The sequence below is a fragment of the Cryptotermes secundus genome, unplaced genomic scaffold, assembly GCF_002891405.2.
Source record: "Cryptotermes secundus unplaced genomic scaffold, Csec_1.0 scaffold234, whole genome shotgun sequence".
NCBI classification, from domain to species: Eukaryota; Metazoa; Arthropoda; class Insecta; order Blattodea; family Kalotermitidae; genus Cryptotermes; species Cryptotermes secundus.
In genome coordinates, this window is record NW_019725843.1 from 252,931 (window position 1) to 276,635 (window position 23,705).

Genomic DNA, 23,705 nt, shown 5'->3' on the forward strand with positions numbered 1-23,705 from the left:
GGGTTTTTATAACCTCTGCTATGCTGACTCGTTGTCTTCCGGGTATAGGGGTCCTCCTACCCTGACGTGATTTTGGGTCGGTGTAGCTTGATTATTGGTTGTCAATCGAGAAGGGGTTGACTCTTTTGGTAAGCCGCCTCCTCCTACTCAGCATTTTTCGTCTGCCTTAGTGCTTATGACACCTTTCTTATAGCCCTTCCGTATTGTCAGCGGTTCCCGCTGTCGTGTTAACATTCTGATTAGTCAGGAATTTCTTTTACTTCCTTGTAACCCCAGCTCTCCGGTTCATGTCCTTATTACTATGCAGTTTTAGTTTAGTTTTTTGTGTTTTTTCCATCTTACATCTAATTGTAGTGATTCCAAATTTACCCAAAAACTACTTCTACATGTACGTAACCCTTTGCTGCATTACAGATACTGTCAATTATATTAGATTCAAAGTAAAGTTATCCCTGTGTGGCCCCCTGGGTTTCCTCAGGAACCCATCTGGGAATCACTCTTCTAGAACAGTAAGACTTGTTCTCATAGAAAGACAAACACCAATTGCTACATACAGAATGTCAACCAAAATATTTGTAAGGGTTGACCAGTGGGAAGGGAGGCGACTCACGAAACCCTTTAGATTTAGGAAGCTAGAAAATTAGATGAATGGGTACAGGTTTTAAGTTGCGGTAATTCTTGTAACTTTAATACCAGAGATCAGCCCTGTAAGCGAGCAATGAATGAGTAGAAAAGGGTGTAGGAGTGGGGACAGCCGAGAGAGAACTGGGACCGAAACGCCTTTGACTTTTGATGTAGACTGTCTCTTTCTCTCTTTCTCGAAGACAAATTGTTCTGTTTGTGATCTGGTGAGTTTTCTCTCACCCCCCACCCCCCTCAAAAATTCTTTTTATATGCAGTAATATGATCCAGTGAGAAAAATTATGACCCAGTTTCCTAACATCACAACTGTTGAGTTGTTCGTCTGGGAAATCGTTTAATGCCTCTCTTTCCACACTTGCAGTGTTGACTGCTGAGAAGTTTAAAGTGACATGTTGAAATAAAATATTGTCATTCCTTTATGACGTAAATAGTAGAATACGTGTTGGATGTATTGAAATAAGCTTAAATAGAGGAAACCTGCAATTAAAATTAATAATTACTTAAATAATAAAATTATTAATTACATTTAGTACTCATGCTCAGTAATTTACTTACTTAATCCGTTCCTCTTATACCTTTACGGTGTCGAGTTTTTTTTTGATCATTTTACAGACGGTAGGACTTCCTTCAACGAGTGATCAGCTCGTCGCAATGCCTCTACTTAAACACAGGACAATACAAACATAGAATGAACACATACACATACCAAACATCTATGTCTTGTGTGGGATTCGAACCCAGGATCCCTGCTTCCGAGCGAGCGAAGACAGTACCTGCCTTAGACCGCTCGGCTACCAAGACTGGCCTCAGTAATTAAACTTATTCCATTTAGTTGAGTGGGTACGGTGACTAGGCTACTGGCTCCATTTCCTACACCAGAAGCAGATTTTAATCTTTTTTCTACTGTCCAGAACTTTCTGCGTTCCACCCACACTCCTTTTCAGTGGATATTCGGGACTATTTCGCTGGGAGTAATGCGGCTGGGGCGTGAAGCTGACAACTTACCTCTGTCTCATGCCGCAGTTAATGTTTTGTGCTATGGCTCTTCTACAACAGATGGACAGTTTTACCTGTAAAATTAAAATGTTTCATTATGTCGAAATTTCGGAAAATGTGACGTACATGTGACCCCCCCATAATTATTCAATAAAATAGATAAGTATATTAGGTACTAAGGGAGTGATCTCTGCTCCGTAATCTGAAGGTCACAGCTAAGTTCTAGGTGGGAATATTGATTATCTTGATTGATTTCTTTGTCATTTCCCACGAGAAGGTTTATTGATAGCCCTTGCTGCTTATTATTTCGGAGGCGTGGAATTAACACTTAACGTTCCATGAAGACGTATGGCATTGGATGAGCGGTCAGCTTCAAGCTGCAGCCTCCTTACCTCCAGTACCTATAACGTAGACGAGTGGGTGGGCTCCGGAGGCAGTTTGAATCGTGAGCAGAGAATAAGTATCTCGTTTCACTGTCAGGAATCGAACCCCGATTCCTCGGTTGTCCAACCCGTTACCCTCTCGCTATGCCAGCTGAACTGTCAAGCGAATCATGTTTACGCCCTCGACTGTCACCACCAAATTTATCTCTAATTCCCTCCAGACAGATTCCTCAAATAAGCCACAAGCACTTCCTCCGCAACCTTCCGGTTTCACTGTCCTAACAATGGACTCTGTTTGATACTGGCAGTGTCGTTAAATGAATTATAAATACACTAATTATCACCTTTTGGAGTCCGTTGAGTCCAATATTCTTACTTACTCAGCCTTTATAACCCGTTCAACACTCTGTAATCGATGGGGTTGAAACGCAGTCGTTAAATGACTCAGTAGACTTCCGGCTTTTAGCGTTGAAGTACGGCATCTCGATAGAACTTATCGTATTCAGATGAATACTAAAATTATCTCTCGCTTCCACAGAGTATAAACTGCATTTAGAGTGCCGTGGTTACATCAGGGTGGTAATGTCTGATTAAAAATATTCCCCAGTCTCTCACATGGGGATTCTAACCCTATCTCTCTACCCCTCTCTGCAATCAAGGTGGATCGGGTCGCCTGCCGGCCGCACTGAGAACTACTCAGCAAAACTCTCGACAATGGAATCCAATACGCCCCGGGGTTCCTCATTTATCAACTCTTTAATTGGTTATATTCTCTCTCTCTTTTTGTTGTAATCTTCTTGACACGATACCCAGTATGAGGGGTGGATAAAAACACAATCGGGTTGACTATTTGGTTAATCAGATTGGAGGAAAATGAGTTCTCTAGTGGTCGGCTGGTGAAGTTGCGGGTGTTATGTCGCGTGCGCAGACCTCTGCGCATGTCCGCCTCTTCCTCAGTTTCATTGCCCTAACATGCACTGCCTCCCTACAGATACATATAATAGGCTTATGGTTAAGATATGTACTGGTAATGAGATACGTACAAATATATCCGAAAGGCTTGCAGTGACCGATTAGAGTGGGTAGCATTTCTGCTTCGTGTTCGGAAGGTTCCAGTTTCGTATCTCTTTCTACAGAACAGCTACTAAGGTTTTTCATGACTTCCCTCAGCCCCTTCAGGCAAGTTCTGGAATTGTATCTTAGATTAGGTTAGAAATTAGATTTGTTTCACAGCGCAGATGGCAGACAGTTCTCATGTTAATGACTTACGAACACGTACACGGTTCTTCGGCCGTTAGTCCGAGAAGTGAACTTCGTTGGAGCCGAAATCCGGCTTCATAACTGCAAATCATTCGATATTTGAGGTTAATGGACCAGTGGTTAATTTATATTTCTACCTGTGTTTAACCCAGTTCCGCGCCATGAAGACGTATGGAGGTGTGGATATATAACTCCAAGCATTCTTGTTCTCCATACTCCAGCCACTCATTCCCCCGGCGAAGACCCAAAAGAGCCCTTAGGTTGTCCCCATAGTCGGTCTGGACATAGTCATGAAGATAGAAATCTTCTGTCTCTCTTGGGAATTGAACCCCTGTGGCTCAGCCCGTAACCAATAACAAAACGGACTAAGCCATCCCGACTCTACTGGTGAAGTAATTGGGGTGATTTTTTTTTCTAACCCCTGTTGAGATTGATTAACCTCTCGCCGCTCAACGCGAGATCTAAAAGCTATGAGATATTGGGGCGTCATTAACGAGATTATTATGTAAGAGTGGACAGAGGCAGACGTTCTGAGTTCTAGGCGATGCACGTTTATACTTAGTCCCTCTCAGTTGCGCAATAGTGACAATCAGTCATGCTCTCTCAGACTCAACTACTGGAATACTCCATGCGTGCACCTTCTAGAACATGAGCAGTTACATCTTGTGGGATTTAACACCACGTAGTCCGTTGAAATGGCCGATCACATTGGCCACGTTATCTAAAGCATGAACCGTCTTCGTCCGCTCGAACGCTGGGATTGTGGGTTCGAATCCCAATCCAGGTATGGATGTCTCTGTGCATTTATTCTTTGTTTTATTCAGTGTGTATGTAACAGCCTTTCGACTGGCTAATCTCCCGCCCAAGGGGTCCTGCAGATTGTGTATAGATTAAGAAACTGAAAAAGCGGCCAAGGTCCATTAGGGTTGTAGAGCCATAGTTGGGTAGGTAGGTAGATCGTTGAATGTCAACCAACATTTCGGAGGCATGTGTCACTTCCATTGTCAGGTTCAAAGAATAAACCAGGGTAAAAGTAGATAGCTAAAAGTGCCAGAGCAAGATTTGAAAATAGAAGCGACACGTTCCCCCGAAACGTCAGTTTACTTTCCACACACTACGTGGCGTTATATCCCAGAAGGTAGAACTGTTCATAACCAACGCTGTGAAAACCTCAGATTCTTCTAGAATAACTTTGAGATAGAAAAGGCTTGTCTAGGACTCTGTAAACACTTTCATGTGGCTACGAAGAATTGTTGGAGGGGTCATTTTCTGTGCGGTCCATGTTCCATCAAAGGAAAGTAGGCAATTAGTTCTTCCGAGAATTTGTTATTGAATCATTCGAAAGAATGTGGGAAATTTTGCTCCAGAATTTCTTCTGATACCTTGCTGCCGTTATTTCAACGGGTAGGTTCGCCACTTATTGTCCCTTTCCGGCTCATTTTATGTAAAAGTCTCTTCAGAGTTTTCCATAGATTTTCTTATCGATGTGGTTTGAATTTTTTTTTAATAATTTGGGAAGCCTCTTTCGTTTCATTCTGCCTATAAATTGATTCCAGCTGGTTATTATTTTATATTTTTTTTTTGCTCCTAAATTTTTAGTATATCTTCATTTCTTTTATAGTACGTTCTTCTGTTGCATTTCTTCTCAGCTGCTATAATGCCGGCACTGCCCGTTCTCAACAGAATGCGGACTGGACTTGATGGAGTCCACTAAGTGAGATACGCATTATGTGGTGTGTGTGTTTGAGAGTCAGTCAGGGGTCTTAGTTACAGTCTGTCACTCTCCCTGCCACAGGGCAGCTACAACCACTACTCCACAGCTTCTTACCATACTGTGACTCATAGATCCATTGATAGGCAACGGTTCGGTAAAGACATCACGCGGGTGCCAACGCACGCAGCAATAGGACGTCTATTGCTAGACAGTGGATCAGTAAACACTCATAAAAAATACGGGACAATAGAAGACGGTGTTTTCCTTTGGGTCCACCCCGAGGCTATATAACAGGAAGTTTTCAGAAGTTGAGAGAGTTTAGTTGAGGGAGCTGTCGAGAATTGGGTTGCGTTCTGTAGATGGCAGTCAAAGGTGATGGAGAAGGAACGACAAGAAATGAATTGGGCTATGAAAAGAAGACATCATGTGTAATTTGAAGTGACAGTGAAACTGTTATAAATCCGTTGCCAGGATACGACTAATGAATACTGAGAACTCTATTGCGTGTGTAACGGTGAACTGTATAGTATGTAGATTAGCGATAGCGCTATTATACATATAGTCCCGAGTTGCAAATATATGACGTGCAATAAATCCAATCATCCAATCCAACTCCCGTCAATAGTCACATGACAGTACTTCCGTTCATGGGCATCAGAGGTTACCGGTCTCTTGATATGCCCTGTGATTGTTCAGCTTCCACTGCAATGAATGTAGGGCGCTGTATTGGGTTTGAGGATCTCAGGGCGATGTTTTCGAAAAGAATCTGCAAGAAACAGGTCGAAATTACATGTAGTGATCAGATGTTTCTGTTGCAAATTCTATGCGCAATACAAACTCTCTATCTCATCGACTCGCGAACTACTGGGATGATATCTCATTGATGGCTGTTCGCCTCTCCTACACATCTGCATCCCCTCAGCCAGGACGTAAGACACACAACTCTACTAGGGGAGTATCTCCTGCTACAAAGTAGTAGTTATTTGGCATTCTAACATGAGCCATGCACATTCACAGACAGAATCCAGATACCTCCAATAGCCACACTCCATTCACCCCACCTCCCCTCCCACATCGGCAGACTCCATCAGCTTCTTGTTGTACTACTATTAGAGGGTATGTGCATTAGGTATGCATGTCTCTTTCTTTTCTTCTTCTTTCTGGGGTAGGAAATGTAGCAGAGACGCGATGGCCGTGTTTAGATGTTCTGCAAGCAATACTCGTATGAGAATAAATATGTCATAAATGATGGCGTTTCGTGCTGCGCAGTACAATACTGTACTAAAACTAGTGCATGTTTCGGTTTAGTGTAGATACATTATTTTGTATCACAAGAAATCGCGGATTTTCTTCTCCATTTCGTGATCTACGCAGTCGATCCCGTTTCCACGTCAAATGTTCGCTTCATATTCTCTAACTTCCTCTTCGCCTTTATCTTATCTGTTGTTTTATTTCATTTGTATTGACAGTATTTTTAAGTTATTTCCTAATACAGGGCATAACAAAAAGAAGAGTGCCTGATTTCGAACCCCTGCAACTAAGGAACAAAAGCTGATACGTCGTTGTTGATATATATTTATCAATGGCTCTATAATCCTCTTTGTTGGACCTTGGACGGGGGATCAGCCCGATGCAAGGCCGCTACCTGCACACATAGGACAGCATAAACGCACACAGACATACATACCTCGAGTGGGATTCGAACCTACGATCCCAGTGTTCGGGCGGGCGAAGACGTTTGATGCCTTAGACCGCGCGGTTACTGCGACCGGCGACTATGCTGGTACTTGACAGTGCAATCGTAAACTGAAACGTCACTGACACAGATTGTGCGTATCCTTATTTTACGTAGTTAACGGACGTAGTTACGTGTTATGCGCGATAAATGTAAAGTCTAGTGTAAAATCCAAAGTTTTTTTTAGTAGATCCTGCATCTTCATTCTTAACATAGTCTATAAGATCCAAAAGTTTATGACGAGGGTACGTTGTTTTCGGACATTATCCATCGTCTTGTCTATATTTGAAAACTGTCCTGTTTATTTTTCAAAACGCAACGTTTCGGACACTGGATTCTGTCTCCGTGCTCAGGGAAAACCTACTCAGTTGGGCCCAAAAGATAGCCTGAGGACGGAGGGCGATAGGGACTAGCTCTATCGATTGGGCCCAACTGAGTAGGTTTCACCTGAGGACGGAGACAGAATCCAGTCTCCTAAACGTTGCGTTTTGAAAAGTAAACATGATGGTTTTTAACATTGTCTAGTCTAATGCAGCTTTTAGCGTGTTCCCAAGTACTTCATCTCCAGTGACTGTGTTATATTTCTGCACTTGCTTTAATTTCCCCAGATCAAGTTAAGATCACGGCCATTTTATTTTAATGTATAGAGGAAAAGGACGAGAGAAATTCATCCAGGGTAAAGGGCCCTTCCTTATGCTTAGATTTGCTATGTAACGACTCGCTCGGGGAGAAGTACCCTATATGCAGGTTCATGAAATGCACCCCAACGGAAATAAACAAGTGGATAATAAGTAACAAACAAAAAACTCCGTAGCCTTTAGTCCGCAAGCGAACTATACCGACCGAGCGACCGTCGCTTGTCAGCGAAGTTAGTGCCAACTTTTGAGGTTATCGATAATAAGTACAAACACTTAAATAGATAAATGAAAAAAAGAATTTAGGTTTTGAAGTACTCATAGCGATGGTTAGGAAGAGTTGTGTCTTCTGGGATATAACGCCGTGTAGTCCGGCGAAAGTCGTCGGATATTTCGGAGGAATATGTCACCTCCATCTTCAGGGTCGAAGAATAATTCAAGGAAGAAACCAGCAAGCAGCCTACCTACTTCACGCTGGTTTCTGCATTGGATCATTCTTCGAACATGTAGCTGGCGGCAACATTTTCTTCCGAAACGTCGGTTGACTTCCAGCGGACTACACGGCGTTATGTCCCAGAAGATAGAACTATTCGAAGAAATCTTTACCTGAAAGAAAGGGAAGTAACAAAAGAAAGACAGGAAAATAAGGAATTGAGAATGAGGCAAAGAATGACCCCTTTCTACGAGGCCAGGCTGTGATGGTTTATATGAGGAATGAGGGTACATGTCCAGGCAGTCTTCGTACCAATACTAGAGGAATGTGAGTAGTCACCCTCCCGCTACTTTTGCTTTACCCCTACCATACGTGCTTGGATAGAGGTAAAATAATTCCCAGAACACGTGTGTACGCAGTGAGGAAGATAAATAAATTATATTACTGAAGTCTGTTCAGCAGTATATTGTGTGTACGTGATACATGCCTTCTTATTGTTGTAGGATGCCGAGGACTGTGTTTAAGAGAACTTAGGATTCAGAAGTGCCTGCACGTCTGAAGTAAAGTGAGTACATTCCATTTCTCATATAATCTACGTCTGTATAAGATAATGCCATGTATCTACGCATTGTAACGAGTTACAGGTTAAGTTCACTTCATTGTAAAAGACAGAGAGGTAATGCTATCCCCGTAACAGGCCGTGGAGACCCATCGGCTTATGAGACGTCGAGGCTCCCACATTTTCTCTAGACAGTCTGCTCACAGATGGCGGTAAGGTTGTCAGCCTTACGCGCCGGTCGCCCTTGGCCCTCCAGGAAATTTCCATGTACTCATTTCTGTTAGAGACTGAGTCAACCCCAGGACCTTAGTGCGGCTGGAAGGATTAGATAAATTGAAAAAGTCCCATAACCTCTTGGCGAATAGAACCCGCGACCTTCCGGCTTGTAGCATATGGCCTCAACCAAGTACTTCCACACTTCACTATAACCATTGTAACACCGTAGACCTGCTACATATATATTAACTGTAAGTAAATTGGGCCACGCGGTAGCGTAGTTGGTTGAGGCACTATACTACAAACCGGAAGGTAGCGGCTTCGATTCCTGATGAGGTTATTGGATTTTTCAATTTATCTAATCCTTCCGGCCGTATTATGGCCCTGGGGTCGACTCAACTTCTAACAGAACTGAGTACCAGGAATCTTTCTGGAGGTTAAGGGCGCATAAGATTCGCAACCTCACCGCCATCTGTGAGCCGATTGTCTCGTGAAAATGTGGGAACCTCGACGTCTCACAACCCTATGTACCTCCACGGCCTGTTACAGCAGTAGCTTTACCCTTTTATCTGTAAGTAAACGTTTCTAAGTTCCTGGGTCATTAAATTTCTTGGATTTATTGTAGTCAAACAGCTCATTGAACAGAACTAAGTTTATAGCTCATTGCCTTCTTTAGTCTCTGAACGACAAAGTTGATTATCACCATCGAGTTTCTCCTCACTCACAAGCCCTTGAAACATATTATCCACATCATCTGCGTAAACTTCACAATCCTGTAACTGTTAGAACAAATAGATTAGGCTGGACGTAACACAAGGAGCTATGGGATGAACTACTGTAATTCCCTGCAGTTCTTTGATACGATACGCACCGCACAGAAAACGACGCTAAGATAGGGAAAGCATATTTAAAAACATTTGGACGTGTTTACACATGCACAATAATGTGTATATTCTTAATTTCATGCATCCTGCTGTGCTACAATATACAACTCTTTAATGAACCGTCACAACACAGCAAATAGTAAAACATCAAAGTCAGCGTACAGCTGTGGCTTTGCTACATGTTTCGGCCACTATCGGCCATCATCAGGCAAATACATATCAACAAAAATCTACCATTTAACTGCAATCATAAAATGGATATAACACTATTAATCGTACAATTTTAAAATTGCTTATATACAAATACAAAAGTTCAGATTATATAAAAATTAAAAATTGGAATTATTATAACAAGATAAAATATTAAAGATGTTTTCAAAAACATTGAATCAGTCGTTAGATATACTTTTTGTGCGTTTCCATAGACAATAGGAAAATTCGATATTACTTGATATAGAAGATTTTAAGAGAGGCCCATGGTGTAGCAATTATTGAATTGTGTAATGCTGCCTCGTCATTAAGAAGAATTGTCCGTATTGCATGGAAAGCAAACAACGACTGAAACATGTAGCAAAGCCACAGCTGTACGCTGACTTTGATGTTTTATTATTTGCTGTGTTGTGACGGTTCATTAAAGAGTTGTGTAATGTGTATATTGCTGAGAAACGGTAGTAACGTGTTTATCGCTGTTTCTTAGCAGTGGCCGTCTCCTCTCTCTTTTGGATATTACAATTAGTGTTCCCTCTTCGGTCCGCTCACACTCTTTTGGGTGTTACACTTAGTGTTCTCTCTTCGGTCCGCCCCGATATATTTACGTAGATGTTCAGCACAGACAATATTCAGTCTGTCTGAGAGGGAGGGATGAGGTGGTCCTCTGCTCTGCTCAGCCAGAGCGCCTACACTGAAAGGCAGATCTTTCCTCTCGCCGAAGAAGAGACCTCGTTGCCTAGTAGGGATTGGGGAACACACAGACAGTAAGGAAGGAGATCGCATAAGCCTAGTTTAAAAAAGTAGGCTAAAAACTATACTCAGATTCAAACATGACTGAGATTGAGTGATTATCTGTCGCTTCTCGAGCTTCATATTTGCGATTTTACTGAGTATTCCACTTGACGTTGGTTGTCCTGGATTTGAATTCTTACAATTTTACAAGATCTCCACACGAATATACGTACTTAACAAATCACTGAACTACAACAGACATATAGTCTTCTATGGCTTTAGCAGTCGTTGCCTAGTAGCTGATCCCAACAATGTAGATTCCTCAGCATCTGTGTTCATCCCTCCTCATTACACAATTTTCTCCAATCTCCTGTGACCTCATACCTCTTCGGTTCTAGTATTCTCCCCAACACCCTGTTCTCAAACACACTCAGTCTTTTTCCCTCCGTTAATGCCACAGACCAAGTTTCACACCCGTACAGAACCACAGGCAAAATTATAGTTTTGTGTATTATAACTTTTATGATTTTGGCCATCAGACGGAAAGACAAAAGGTTCTTGACTGAATCGTAGTAAGCATTACCCGAAATCAATTTCCTCTTCATTTCCTCTTGAATCAGGTTTTGATTTGTTACTGTCGTTCCAAGATATCTGAACTGTGTCACATTTTTAAAGGATCTGTTAGCTATCTTTGTATTATGATTCTGCCCTGCATTCTGGTGACGAGGCAGCAACATATACTTAGATTTCTCTGTTTACTTCTAGACCAACCTCCTTACTCCTTACCCCTTACTCCTTACCATATCTCTCTTATCTTCCAGTACATTTATATGATCAGTATAGACCAGCAGCTGTTATATCCCATTTAATTCGAGTCCCATCTCGTTTCCCTGGACTTTCTTAATGACATATTCTAAAGCAGAGATAAAAAGCAGTGGCGATAGAGCATCTCCTTGTTTTAGATCATTTTAATAGAAAATTATCATACAAATGTTCACCTATATGGATTTTAACCTTATATAAAGTTCAGTGGTTGCTATACACACCACATGCTTTAACATACTCGTAATAAATCTCTAAATTCTGTCAGCAGATTGTATCTACTGGTATATGTCTCATATGGTTATCACAATAAACAGTGACTTTTTCCCCTAAGCAGCCTTAACTGGTTGGTCCTTGTAGCGGAGAAGTGATCTTTCCTGTGAGGTACAAACTGAATTTTTATATATAATTTAAAAGAAATTCAGTCTTTAAAGGTTTAATGTATTTACATTTTCAATATACAACTTCTTTATTAAAACCGTCACAACACAACTATATCAAGGTCAGTGCCTAGTTTGGCTCTGCTGCATGTTTCGGCTATTAAAAGTCATCATCAGGCAACTACATGGCCAACATATATACAACCAGTGAACTGCAGTACTAATAAAATTGGATTCGATAATATTAATTATATTAAAATACTTGGCGTAAACATAGAATAAATTAGATTATAAACAAAATTTATAGTATAAAACAAGAGTAAAATTCTCCGATTGATGATTTACATCATCGAGTCAACCGTTGGTTTTTGTGAATTCATTGCGTTCCCACGGACAAATTGGAGTATTCTATATTTTGTGTATATATAAGAAACTGTTATTGGAGGCTCGTGATATAGATATAGTAATATTAATGTTAATCTGAAAATGGTATGAAAGTAATAGTATTAAATTTTGTTATAATTAACAATTTATTTTGGTATTGAAGATATAGTGTAATATTTACTTATTATTATTATTGTTAGAGGGGGTGGATTTCCCCATGCACTTACACCAGTTATTGGTCCATTGTGCGTCCCCCCTTTAATTCTACTGTCGCCATACCCTACCGGTACTGGTGCGTGCTATCAGCCCCTTTCAGCCAACGAGGTCGGCCGTCGGTACCTGATATTTCCCCCATCTACTAGAGACATTGGAAACTACTTGGGCGGGAAATTGTTTCCTAATTTTGCTCAGAGGTCTCCTAGAGACATTAGGATCTTTTACGTGCCGTAAATTTACGACACGGGACCCACGGCTTAAAGTCCCTCCCGGAGTATTATTTACTTACTATTTAGTCGGTGCCTCGTCTTACAAAGAATTGTCCGTTCTGTAGGGAATGTAAACAACGACTGATTTGGTGATGTAAGATTAAAGTCGATGCAAGGGCGGGAGGTGGGTGGTAGAGATAAGGTGTATGCGGAAGTGGTTGTAGTGGAGGGAAGGGAAGGAGTCCTACCGTATGTGTAAAATCTAGAAAAACTGAAGTGATCGAAGTTCATGGAGGTAGGCCTAGGCCCACTGGGGCTGTGGTGCCAAGGAAAAAAAAAATATAAACTTTGAATGAAATACCTAACTTTGGTAACTTTAAATTTCTAGAAAGACAACTGCATTGTATTAAGACTCTGACGTGCCGATTCGTCTGTTTGCAGACTCTGCGGTCAGCATATATGTAAGGCGTCAAGTAGAGCATCAGCGCTAACTCGTAAAACTGACGCGGAACGGACTGACAGCTGACTGCTAAATAGCTGTATGCTGTAGCCAGCAAAGTGATTGCTGATTCCTAGTCCCACGGACTCATGCCCATATTTTATTCTTTGACTGTTCTGGGAGCCTTCAGACAAATCCTTGACGGTTTCCCGCGGAATGGTCGCTGCTTTATTACAAAGCATTGGTCTACATCTTAACAAGAAGTTCTGTTGTTGCGCACATATTCGTTGCAGCGGGAATGCGTTTACCGAACCGTTGTCTAGCAACGGCAGGGTAATATACTTACACGCACATAGACGGCATAATGATCTCATGTGCCTAATTTTATTCTTTCAAAATAAGAAAAGTGGACCAAAAAGCAAGCATTTGCCTTAATTTTATGCAAAATATGACGTTACGTTCTAATGTCTTAAACGAAAAGTGACCACTGATCGCCACTTACTGCCGATTCGAGCTTTTCAGAGCACCGTAAAGTAATGCACAGGAAGACCATCTTGATATTGAGGCAATGAAAGCTGGAAACTACGTTACTAATTTATGAGGGGCATACATCGTCCTGCAAGGCTGCGTTCCTTTCGAGAACACGCATAGTATCTGATTCCGAGCGTCACACGTTGCATATTACCGTGACGGTCAGACTTGCTTCAAACCAACCGGCCTTAATTCGGTTTCCTCGCGAATCAGAATCTATTATCTCCCATTGTCAAAATGACTTGTTGGAGGTTAATGTAATCACATTGAATTGTAAATATACAAACACAGACGTCACCAGTTTGCTGCCATAATAAACATATTTCACTTATCGACCGTGATAAAGGCAGGGACTTCCGTAAATCATACGATACATACTCGAGCTTTATATAATGACGCTAGAAGACACTATAAGCTTGTAATTATAAAATTTGTTACCCGTTTCTGCGCGTGATTCCTCCTGCATAGTGCAGTCTCGGTCATAGCACCCACCAAAGGTTCTCTGTCTTCGTCTTCGCGGTAGGCGCGTAAGGCTGACAACCTTACCGCCATCTTTGAGCCGATTGTCTAGATAATGTGGGACCCTCAACGTCTCACAACCCTATGGGCCTCCACGGCCCGTTACAGGGATAGCTTTACTTTTTTACTTTTACCCTAATATACTCTAGTAGTTTGGTGAAGTGTACAAACCTTCACGCTCCACATAATGCGCATGGTTTCCGTCCCGGGGACACCTCCCCCTTCATATTATCACGTGTTTGGAATCCGGAAGAGGTAGCGCCCCGAAGACGAACAACTTTTAGAAGGGAGCAATGTGACAGTTACAGTATGTCCATCGCTGCGCAACGGCTAGAACGGGGACACTTCCGCGACAACGAATACGTGGAAATCGTTGAGTTCCCATAGCGACAAATCGAATACCAACAGACCGTTGCGTAGAGATTGTCGAAATAACGTTAAGTTATTTGTCGCGCTGTATTCAACATGCGTCAGTATGTTGAAGTACTGTGTTTAGTACCTTGTTCCAGACACAGTCAATCTATGAAAGATCTGAGGACCTCACAGCTATGACAGTGAAGAGCACGGTGGCCAGTGCTTTAACGCCGTATGATTTGGTAGAAGTCTGCCGAGGTTTCGGAGGAACCTATTATCTACATCTTCACGTTCGAACAGCGAGACAACCAAACTAGGAACAATAATATTTTTCTTGTTACATTCTTCTTAATACTGTTCCACCCGAAAGTTGAGACGGTACGTTCCTCCGAAACGTCGATCGCTTTCTATCCAACTACACGGCGTTACAACCCAGAAATGACCAGGTGACAATCAGATCTTGTTGTTTTTATTCTACCCTGAAGATGGAGACGGTATTTGTAAACGAGACGTTCGTACCCTTTATCCTCAGTCACTGTTTTTGCTTTGCTGAACATGTATCGCGTGAAGAGAAAAAAAATACGGAATGAACAAGAATTCTCAGAGAAGACGAGGCAAAGTAGGCTATGTCAAGTTTTATGCATGTCATCCTATATCTCTGCAGTATAAAGCATTCTGTTTTTGGTTGTAATGTATTCTAAGCAGGCATTGTACACACATAACATGGAAGGGAGTGAGGATTTCAAACTTACTAAAGCTTTTAGATGTGCTGCCGTTAAAACCTCGTTGTTGTAGCATAGAAAAGCTGCTCGCTACAGCTCTGTGTTTCTGCAGGAGACGAAATGGCAATACATTAAATTGTAGCCTGTCGAGGCGCATTACTACGAGTTACACTGTCTGAAAGGGGGAGGAGACTCGGCTGGCTTCGTTCGGTAACCGGAGTTCTTCGGTCGCTATATTCGCTCTCAACCTTGAGCCAGAGAAACTGGTTTCTCTTTCGGTCAGTTTTATTTGCTCAATGGAAACTGGCTTCTCCTGTCATCCTAAATAATTATACCATGGAAACTGGTTTCTCTTAGGGTCAGACAAAATTACACCATAGAAACTGGTTTCTGTGGTCATAAGTAATTATACCATGGAAACTGGTTTGTCTTATGGTCATATATGATTGCACCATAGAAACTGGCTTCTCCTGTGATCATTAATAATTACGTACGTCCTGAAAAGTGGAATCTCTTACGGCGTTATATAGCAGAAGATAGCACCCATCATAAACACAGTTGTGAGAACCTTAGATGCTTACGTAAGTAAGTAAGTAAGTAAGTAAGTGACTTAAAATCTTCCTGGGATTTTCCCAGTGTTAGGAAACTTCATGAATTTAATATTTTAATTTAATATTGCTGTCTTCCCGTCATACTAATCGATGCGCGGAAGGCAGTACTTTTTCATTACATGTTGGAGTTTGCATAACCACAGAATAGTTTTCCTTAGAAGGGATCTATATTCGAAACCATTGTACCACTCACCATAACTGGAAATGAAATTCCATCAATTTACCAATTATGGAATCAGAGTTACCGCGCCTGTGGGTTTGTGGCGTCTCTATACATCCGGTTACACATACACGCACACGCGCCATTTTCCATTCCTGCCTCTATCCGTTCCCCCTCTGTCGGCTATAACATGAACTAACAACTTTACAGAGTTAGCAAAGATGGTCTCATTTATGCTGTGTTCACGTAATATAACGCCTCTATTTTCAGTTTAAGTGTTTGCCCAAATGTAAAGGCAATTTGTCTCTCTACTTAAGAAAGCGGTAGCGTAATTGGTTGAGGCACTATGCTACAATCCGGAAGGCCGCGGGTTCAAGTATCCCGATGAGGTCATTGGCATTTTTAAATTGTCCCAACCTTTCCAGCAGTCCTATGACCCTGAGATCGACTCAGCCTCTGACAGAAATGAGTACCAGGAATCTTCCTGGGGTGTAAAGGGCGGCCGGTGTGTATGACTGAGAACCTCACGGCCATCTGTGAGCCGATTGGATACAAGAAATGCGGGAGCCTCGACGTCTCACAACTCTATGAGCCTTCACGGCCTGTTACAAGGATAGCTTTACCTTTGTACTTAAGAAAACTCCACGCTATGAAGCCACACGGGTGCACTGAGATAGAGTTCTTATACATTCTTAGTCTGGGCACTAGATGAATATGAGCGGTTATTTTCACGCCTCGTCCTCTTTACGTCCGTGGAAATAGTTCCTGGTACCGTTACTTACGAGGGGGCTATATGGGTCCTAGCTCCGGTTGAGGTACTCTGGAGAACAGAAGAATCGCTTATATTTACCTAGAATCGAACCTCTGCTCCCGGTCGTCTAGCTCATTGACTAGACACTTTACTGACTCAGAGGTGTGCCGGCTCCATCTACAGTATATATATATGTTCGGCCTCCGCCTTCGTCAGGTGTCAGTCCATTAGAATTCCTTTTCGCTTGGGATTTGTATGCAAAGTGCAAGGTGACGTCAGTTCAATACATAAAGAAAGGATTCCTGAACCAACAGCTGCAGTTGGTGTTCGATTACACATGGCAAGATTTGAATTACTGGCAGGATGTATGCTGGGCTGCAGACAGAACCATATCGAAATGAAAAGTCAACAGAATTGAATGCAAACTGTACATTGCAGGTGTACAGTTAACAATCGCGTCCGTCAGAAAGAATTGTAAATGAAGTAATTAAAACCATGATGAAGTCTTCCGCTACTATATACAATGATTAAATTCACATTCAACTATTCTGTTGCGTGATTCTCAAAATGGCAGGACGTTAAAACAATGTACTGAATGATTAAACACCCAGTATTAAGAGCGCGGCATTCAGTATACAGTGAACGAAATTTAAATATATATCTATGCTTCGGTCATCGATCTGAACTGAGTGAAGTCTTTCACCTTTTTCCTAAACTGCGATTGTGTTCAGGAGGCCATTATTGTCTGCTGTGCTATGTAAATTCTAAAATATTCTCATAACATCATTCATTCATACATTCACTCATCAGTGTTTGTACAGCACTTTTTTTGGGGTCCTGGCATCTTCTTCCGTTTCGTAATCATTTTTACACAGAGGGTAAGACTCCTTGAACGAATGATAATCCTGTAGCAAGGGAGCTACCTACACACAGAATAAACGCAAATAAACATCCATGCCTCGAGTGGGATTCGAACCCGCAATTCCAGCGTTCGATCAAGTGAAGACAATTCATGCGTAACACCGCGCAGCCATTGTGGTCAGCATCACAGCATAATAACATCCGGTAATTAAAACTTCAAGATGCTACCAGAAATATTCCTTTACCCACTTGTTCTACTGTCAGTTCTTCCCTGTTTTAAGCAGGAATAAAATATTCTTTCTTGTTTCAATATTTTCATGGTAACTCACCCTTCATTCATTCATTCATTAATTCATCAGTAATCTGTCAAGACGACAGGTCCACAGTCTCTTCCAAAACAGTTCCTCCACTTAATGCGATCTAGAGTTTCTCCTTCAAATGAAAATATTCTCTTCTGTCTCCAAGGTCATCCAGCATCTTCTTGCGTCTTCTTCCTCGTCTTCTGGTCACTTATATCCGCCCCTCTGTCTTTCCTTCAATAACTTCTTTTAGAAGGTAGTTACCGCGTAAGATACGACCAATCGAAGCCACGGATGATGTGAGAAGTACTATCTTCTGGGGTGTAGTCCGGCAGAAGTTCTCCGACCTTTCGAAGACTATGTTTTCTTTCGAGAGCGGACAGTTTCTGCCGCACTTCGCGCATTACAACCCAGAAGACTGTACTGTCCACAGTCAGCGCTGTAAGAAATTCAGATGCAACACATCTCTTATATTCTGTTTGGAACTGGGGCAATGACATGAGAGGTTTATGTCCACGGGCTCTGTGAAACAAATAACATATTCAGAGACGAAACATTATTCCTGAAGTTGTCGTCTTTAGCATATGAATGGTTAATTATAGGTGACTAGTCAACTATGAGTTGTGTAAACATGTTTACATCTTTGGTTTTAATTACGTTCCGTCTCTTTAGGAAAATCTTGATTTTAAACGTTCATGTATTCATTAAAACGTTAGATGCAAGTAAACTGTTGTATAGATAGTTTTAATTCTGTTATATATAGAGAGAGTATGTTCATAATATATCCGTCAACTTATGAGTTCAAAACAGCAGGTTCGATTTTGACCAAATTCTTACAATTCGTATTGTTCTTATTCTCTACTGTACATCACTGCGTCATTTTAGTAGGATTGGATGTTTCGGATATTTGAGTTCATCCTCGGGGACCATTCACATCAAACAAATCGTTTGATTTACCAAACATAAAATAGGCATGTACCATTTTTATTTACTTACAACTTTAGAAATTATGTTAAAGTAATGTAATTATGATTGTGATTCTATATTAGCCTTAAATAAAAAAAATAATTTAGTGATATATTTCTCAATATCGGCCGCGCCATAGCTCAAGCGGTTAGTCGCTGGCTTCCCACCGCGACGGCCCGGGTTCGATCCTGGGTCTGGTCAAGTGGGATTTGTGGTGGAGAAAGTGGCGCTGGCGCAGGTTTTACTCCGAGTACTTCGGTTTCCCCTGCCAATCTTCATTCCACCAATTGCTCCACAATCACCCTCAGCTATCATCTGGGGCTGGTACAATAGGCCAGAAGTGGCCGCTGTACAAGGGACTTAGTCACACCCCGCTATCAATAAAATAAATATTTCTCAATATTATATCGCAGTTATGTTTTTGGCTATTACTTTTATAATCATCATCATCTTCATTACACTAAAATCAAAGATGTGATTCAATTCGCCACGTTTTCTTCTTAGGTTAAATCATTATAGTTGAGAGCGCCTTGCTTTTACAAATTTCATTGATCTCTCGATTGATCTTTCAGTTGTGTTCACTTTGTGGAGGGTGTCTCCAGTACCTCTAGGCTTACACATGTCCTCGGTTGAGAAACACTGAGCTAGCCGGCCACCCTCTTATCCAGTGAGACATCCAGATTAGCAACGAGGCACACGGCGGACCACTGAGTCATCTGCCTAGTCAGTCAACAAGCAAATAAGGCACTAACGTAGCTAGCTAGCCAGTCACCATCTCAGTCAGCGGGTCACTCATTCAGTCGACTAAACCATTTCATCTTCAACGGCGGACCACAGATGATTACAGTAAAGACACATGAACCTTCAGAATAGGGTCACACAGTGGCCGCACCATAGCTCAAGCGGTTAGTCTCTGACCTCCCAACGCGGCGGCCCGGGTTCGATCCCGCGTCTGGTCAAGTGGGATTTGTGGTGGACAAAGTGGCGCTGGAGCGAGCTTTCTCCGAGTACTTCGGTTTCCCCTGCCACTCTTCATTCCACCAAATTATCTATCATCATAATCACCCGGGAAAGTCTACAGTAGGCCAATCAATGGCCGCCGTGCCGAGTGGACCCAGTTGGACCCCACCCCCCAATAGGCGAATTTGGAAAAAAAAAATAGGGTCACACAGAGCCTCAGATCATTCCAGCTGCAACATGCCGAGGGAACTAGATCTGTGTGAAGTCGTGACAGGCGCTGAAGGTTGAGATTTCGATATTTGGATCAAAAGCAGAGATTATTTGGTCACCCCTGTGTCTCTGGATCTTAAAACATTTCTCTTAGAGTCGGTCAAAGCTAATGAACCATAGTTCAGGGATATTATTTTGATGACCATCATTCTTTCCATCGTCCTATCCACAGGCAGTCTTCTTTATATTGTACAGTCGAAAATAAATCGGGTCCGTACTGCTACATCATTACTGGGGCTTCTTGCCAGCCTTCAAAACAAGTCGGACAGCAGCGGGGTTCTACACAGCTGCCCAATACGTAGTCTCGGCCTGGATACTGCCTCTTCAGCTGATGGCTACGAAGTGACGACCAAATCGTTCTCCACACATCATCATTCATTATCCTCTGTAGGTATTATTCGGAGGGCTTTCGTAACTTGTACTCTTCTCCAAGTGTAATTAGAAAGATCGAGTCAAGGAGGATGAGATGTGCAGGGCACGTAGCACAAATGGCGAAAGGGAGAAATGCATATAGGATATTGGTGGGAAAGCCAGGAGGAAAGAGACCACTAGAAATACCAAGATGTAAGTGGGTTGACAATATTAAAATGAATCTTAGAGGGACAGGATCGGATGGTATGGATTAGATTGATCTGGCACAGAATACGGACCGGTGGAGAACTCTTGTGAACACGGCAATGAGCCCTTGGGTTCCAAAAATGCTGGGAAGTTCTTGAGTGGCTGCATAATTAGCGGCTGGAACAATTAGGTCAATTGAAAAAAAAATCCGCTTCATCGGGACTCGAAAGCGCATAGCATAGTGCGTCAACGAACTACGCTACCGCGTGCCCCCTAACTATAGAAACATACTTAATGGAAAATGGTGAAGAATTTTAAAGAGTTCGTGAAAGACATCTACAGTTATGCTAAGACAGGGTTACTGAAGTTGATAGAACAGCAAAGTACAGTCAGTGATGCTATCAAGAGGCACGCCAAATTTTCTTTTTCGGAACAGATGGATAATGATAAACCGACTTGAACATACCCTCAACTGCCTTACATTTCTGCTCTCTTTTGCTCCTATGCTTACTTACTGTCAGTTCTGATCACTACTGACGGAACAGAATAAATAATGAAGCTGTTTTTCTTCATCTCGCTCTCGCTTTGGAGCAGAGGGCTGATTTCTCAGTCTCGTGATCACCTTTACAGACAGTAGAACTCCTTGGACGGGTGATGAGCTCGGCGCAAGGCCTCTCTTTGAACACAGGACAACACAAACACAGAATAAATGTATACACATTTTTTTTGTGGGACTAAGTCCCTTGTACTGTGGCCACTTCTGGTCTATTTTACCAGCCCCAGATGATAGGTGAGGGTGATTGTGGAGCAATTGGTGGAATGAAGATTGGCATGGGAAACCGAAGTACTGGGAGAAAACCTGCACCAGCGCCACTTTGTCCACCACAAATGCCACTTGACCAGACCCGGGATCGAACCCGGGCCGCAGCGGTGGGAAGCCAGCAACTAACCGCTTGAACTATGGCGTGGCCATCGCGTACACATACTAAACATCTATGCCTTGTGTAGGATTCGAACCCACGATCCGGGCTTCCGAGCGAGCGAAGGGTGTGCATGTCTCAGACCGATCGGCTACCGTGACCGGCATTGTAGGGATTAGTCCACAAGTAAATGGTAAGGAGAGTTGGAAGGGAAGTTACGAAATGGAACGAAGGTAGAACAAGTTTTGTAACCTCGTGATATGCGTGGATATGAGATATGGCAGTGATCTAACTTCACATCACACTATTGGTAGAGCTCAGCTGATCAAACTGCCTTTATTGAACGCAAGGTTTCGTAACCATCTTAAGAAGAGTCCGCTACTGGTCCCTACACTCAGTCAATCCCCCCTCCAACACCTAATTCCCTTAAAATCCATTCAGATGTTACCCTTCCATCTGCTGCTACATCTACCAAGCCATCCAGCCTGACAATCTCCCGTCAGTATTCTGTGTCCATGTGTCATACTTGATGCCCCCTTAGTCTGAAATCTCTTATTACTTTAATCACTCCATCTGCAGAGAGTCTGCAGCCACCTGCTCACACTGGTTCCTTTTTTTCTACCCTGAAAATGGGGGCGATACTTTCCTCCGAAACGTTTGTTCACACAAGATCTACACGGCTCTACATCCCATAAGACGACATTCTTCATAGTCACCGCCGTGAAAACCTCAAATCTTACATAATTGAATAACTATTTTTATATTTTGCGATTATTCTAACGATGCGTTGATATAAACTTGTTACTAATTATGGTTTAACGGAGTTAAGGCACTAGCACTGCCTCTTAGGCAGAATTCGAGCCTCTCGCTTGTCAGATCACTTCTCTCTTGTAAAATTCGCGTCTAATATTGGACAGCGTGCATGGAGTAAATCAGGTACATCATAAGGCTGCGTCTTGTGGTAGCAGGAGTACCACCCCCATCGTCGTCCTATTGCTTCATCATGCCGTCCCCCCACCCCAGTACCCCCTACTGCTCCAGCATCCCTCAGGACCACAACCCTTAATTGAACTGGACGCTATATATAATACCGTGATGGAGATGGCATGAAAAATGAACGGACCCAAAAGATGAGATTTTCTCAATTTCCTCCGTGAAATTATACTCGAAAGAGAGAAAGAAAAGCCCATTTGTTCTTTTAGTTGAATGGAGCTGCCCCCGAGCTTGTGTAGCTTCCTCTCTCTCTCTCTCGCACGTGAGCTCCTCTTTACAGTCTCTCTCTGTCTCTCTCTCAGCCCCCTTTTCCTCGTTACCTCTCATTCTCTTACTCTCCCACTCCTGAACTCTCTTTACCAGTAATAGGTTTCCTTTTTTGAAGGGTCAAAAGACATGATTTACTCTATCTTCAGCCTCAATCATTGGAGCCGAGCCGCTCACCCCCCCCTTCCCGTCGTCTTAATTGCATGAGAAAAGGGGGAGGGGTGAAGAGTGGGAGTGGGCGCTCAATTTCCACAGAGAGAGTACAGCAGGGCGCTTCCATCAATACTGAAGAAATGTTTACAGCAGAACAATTTTTGTAGTGAAAATGTGTTGGAGCAAAGAATATTTGATAGACTGGAAATTTCTTCATTAATGTATTCTTCATTTGCGAAGTGAGTAAATCCCACATTTGATTGAAGTTATAGTCATCTGCTGGTAACGTTGGATTCTGTTCTTCACCGAAGCTACGAATTTCCGTCTGTAATTTTTTCTACACGTTTCAGAGCTGTCCAGTGCATAGCAAGGATTTTTTCTTCTGTTGCTGGAAAATTGTTAGTGCTGCAATATCTCAGTTGGCATAGCAAAATGTTACCGGCAGGGCGAACGGGGTTCGATTCCCGGAAGATATTCTCTTCTTCACATCATTTTTGGGGCCCATCAACCTCCTATCCAGTGGGTGCCGGGGCCCTTTTAGTGGGGCGTAAAGCGGCCAGGGCGTGAGCCTGATTATTGACGTCCACCTAGTGCGGAGGTTAAGAATGGTGGAGCTATACCTCTGCTCCTTCACACGACTTGATGGTGAGGTATTTAATGAATTAAGCACAGGGGCAAATTTACAGTTATCTTACTGGAAAATTGTTTAATGTCAGCATTCCATCCGGCAGTATTTAGCAAGATTAATCTTTTCATATTCTGCAAATTCTGCTTTTATGGAGAAATGATTGCAGGAAAACACTTCTGGATACCGGCTACGTGCATTCCTATTACAGAGACCGGGACATAATTGAAACGGCCAGGAGCAGGAACGAAGTGGTGGGGATGTACAGAACGTTTCTTGAGCTTTCAAGAGTCGGGTTCACTCTTCTGTACGGAATTAGAATTACAGTAATACATC

The 23,705-nt window shown here is 42.4% G+C and overlaps 1 protein-coding gene across 1 annotated transcript in view; it reads left to right on the plus strand.

Moving 5' to 3' along the window:
* The window catches only part of LOC111863650 (LIM/homeobox protein Lhx3), a 507,864-nt gene that overhangs the window by 99,563 nt on the left and 384,596 nt on the right, over positions 1 to 23,705 (plus strand). Inside the window, exon 2 of the mRNA XM_033751147.1 lies at positions 8,302 to 8,363. The gene's annotated coding sequence lies outside the window, so the exon portion shown is untranslated. The remainder of the gene's footprint in view (positions 1 to 8,301; positions 8,364 to 23,705) is intronic.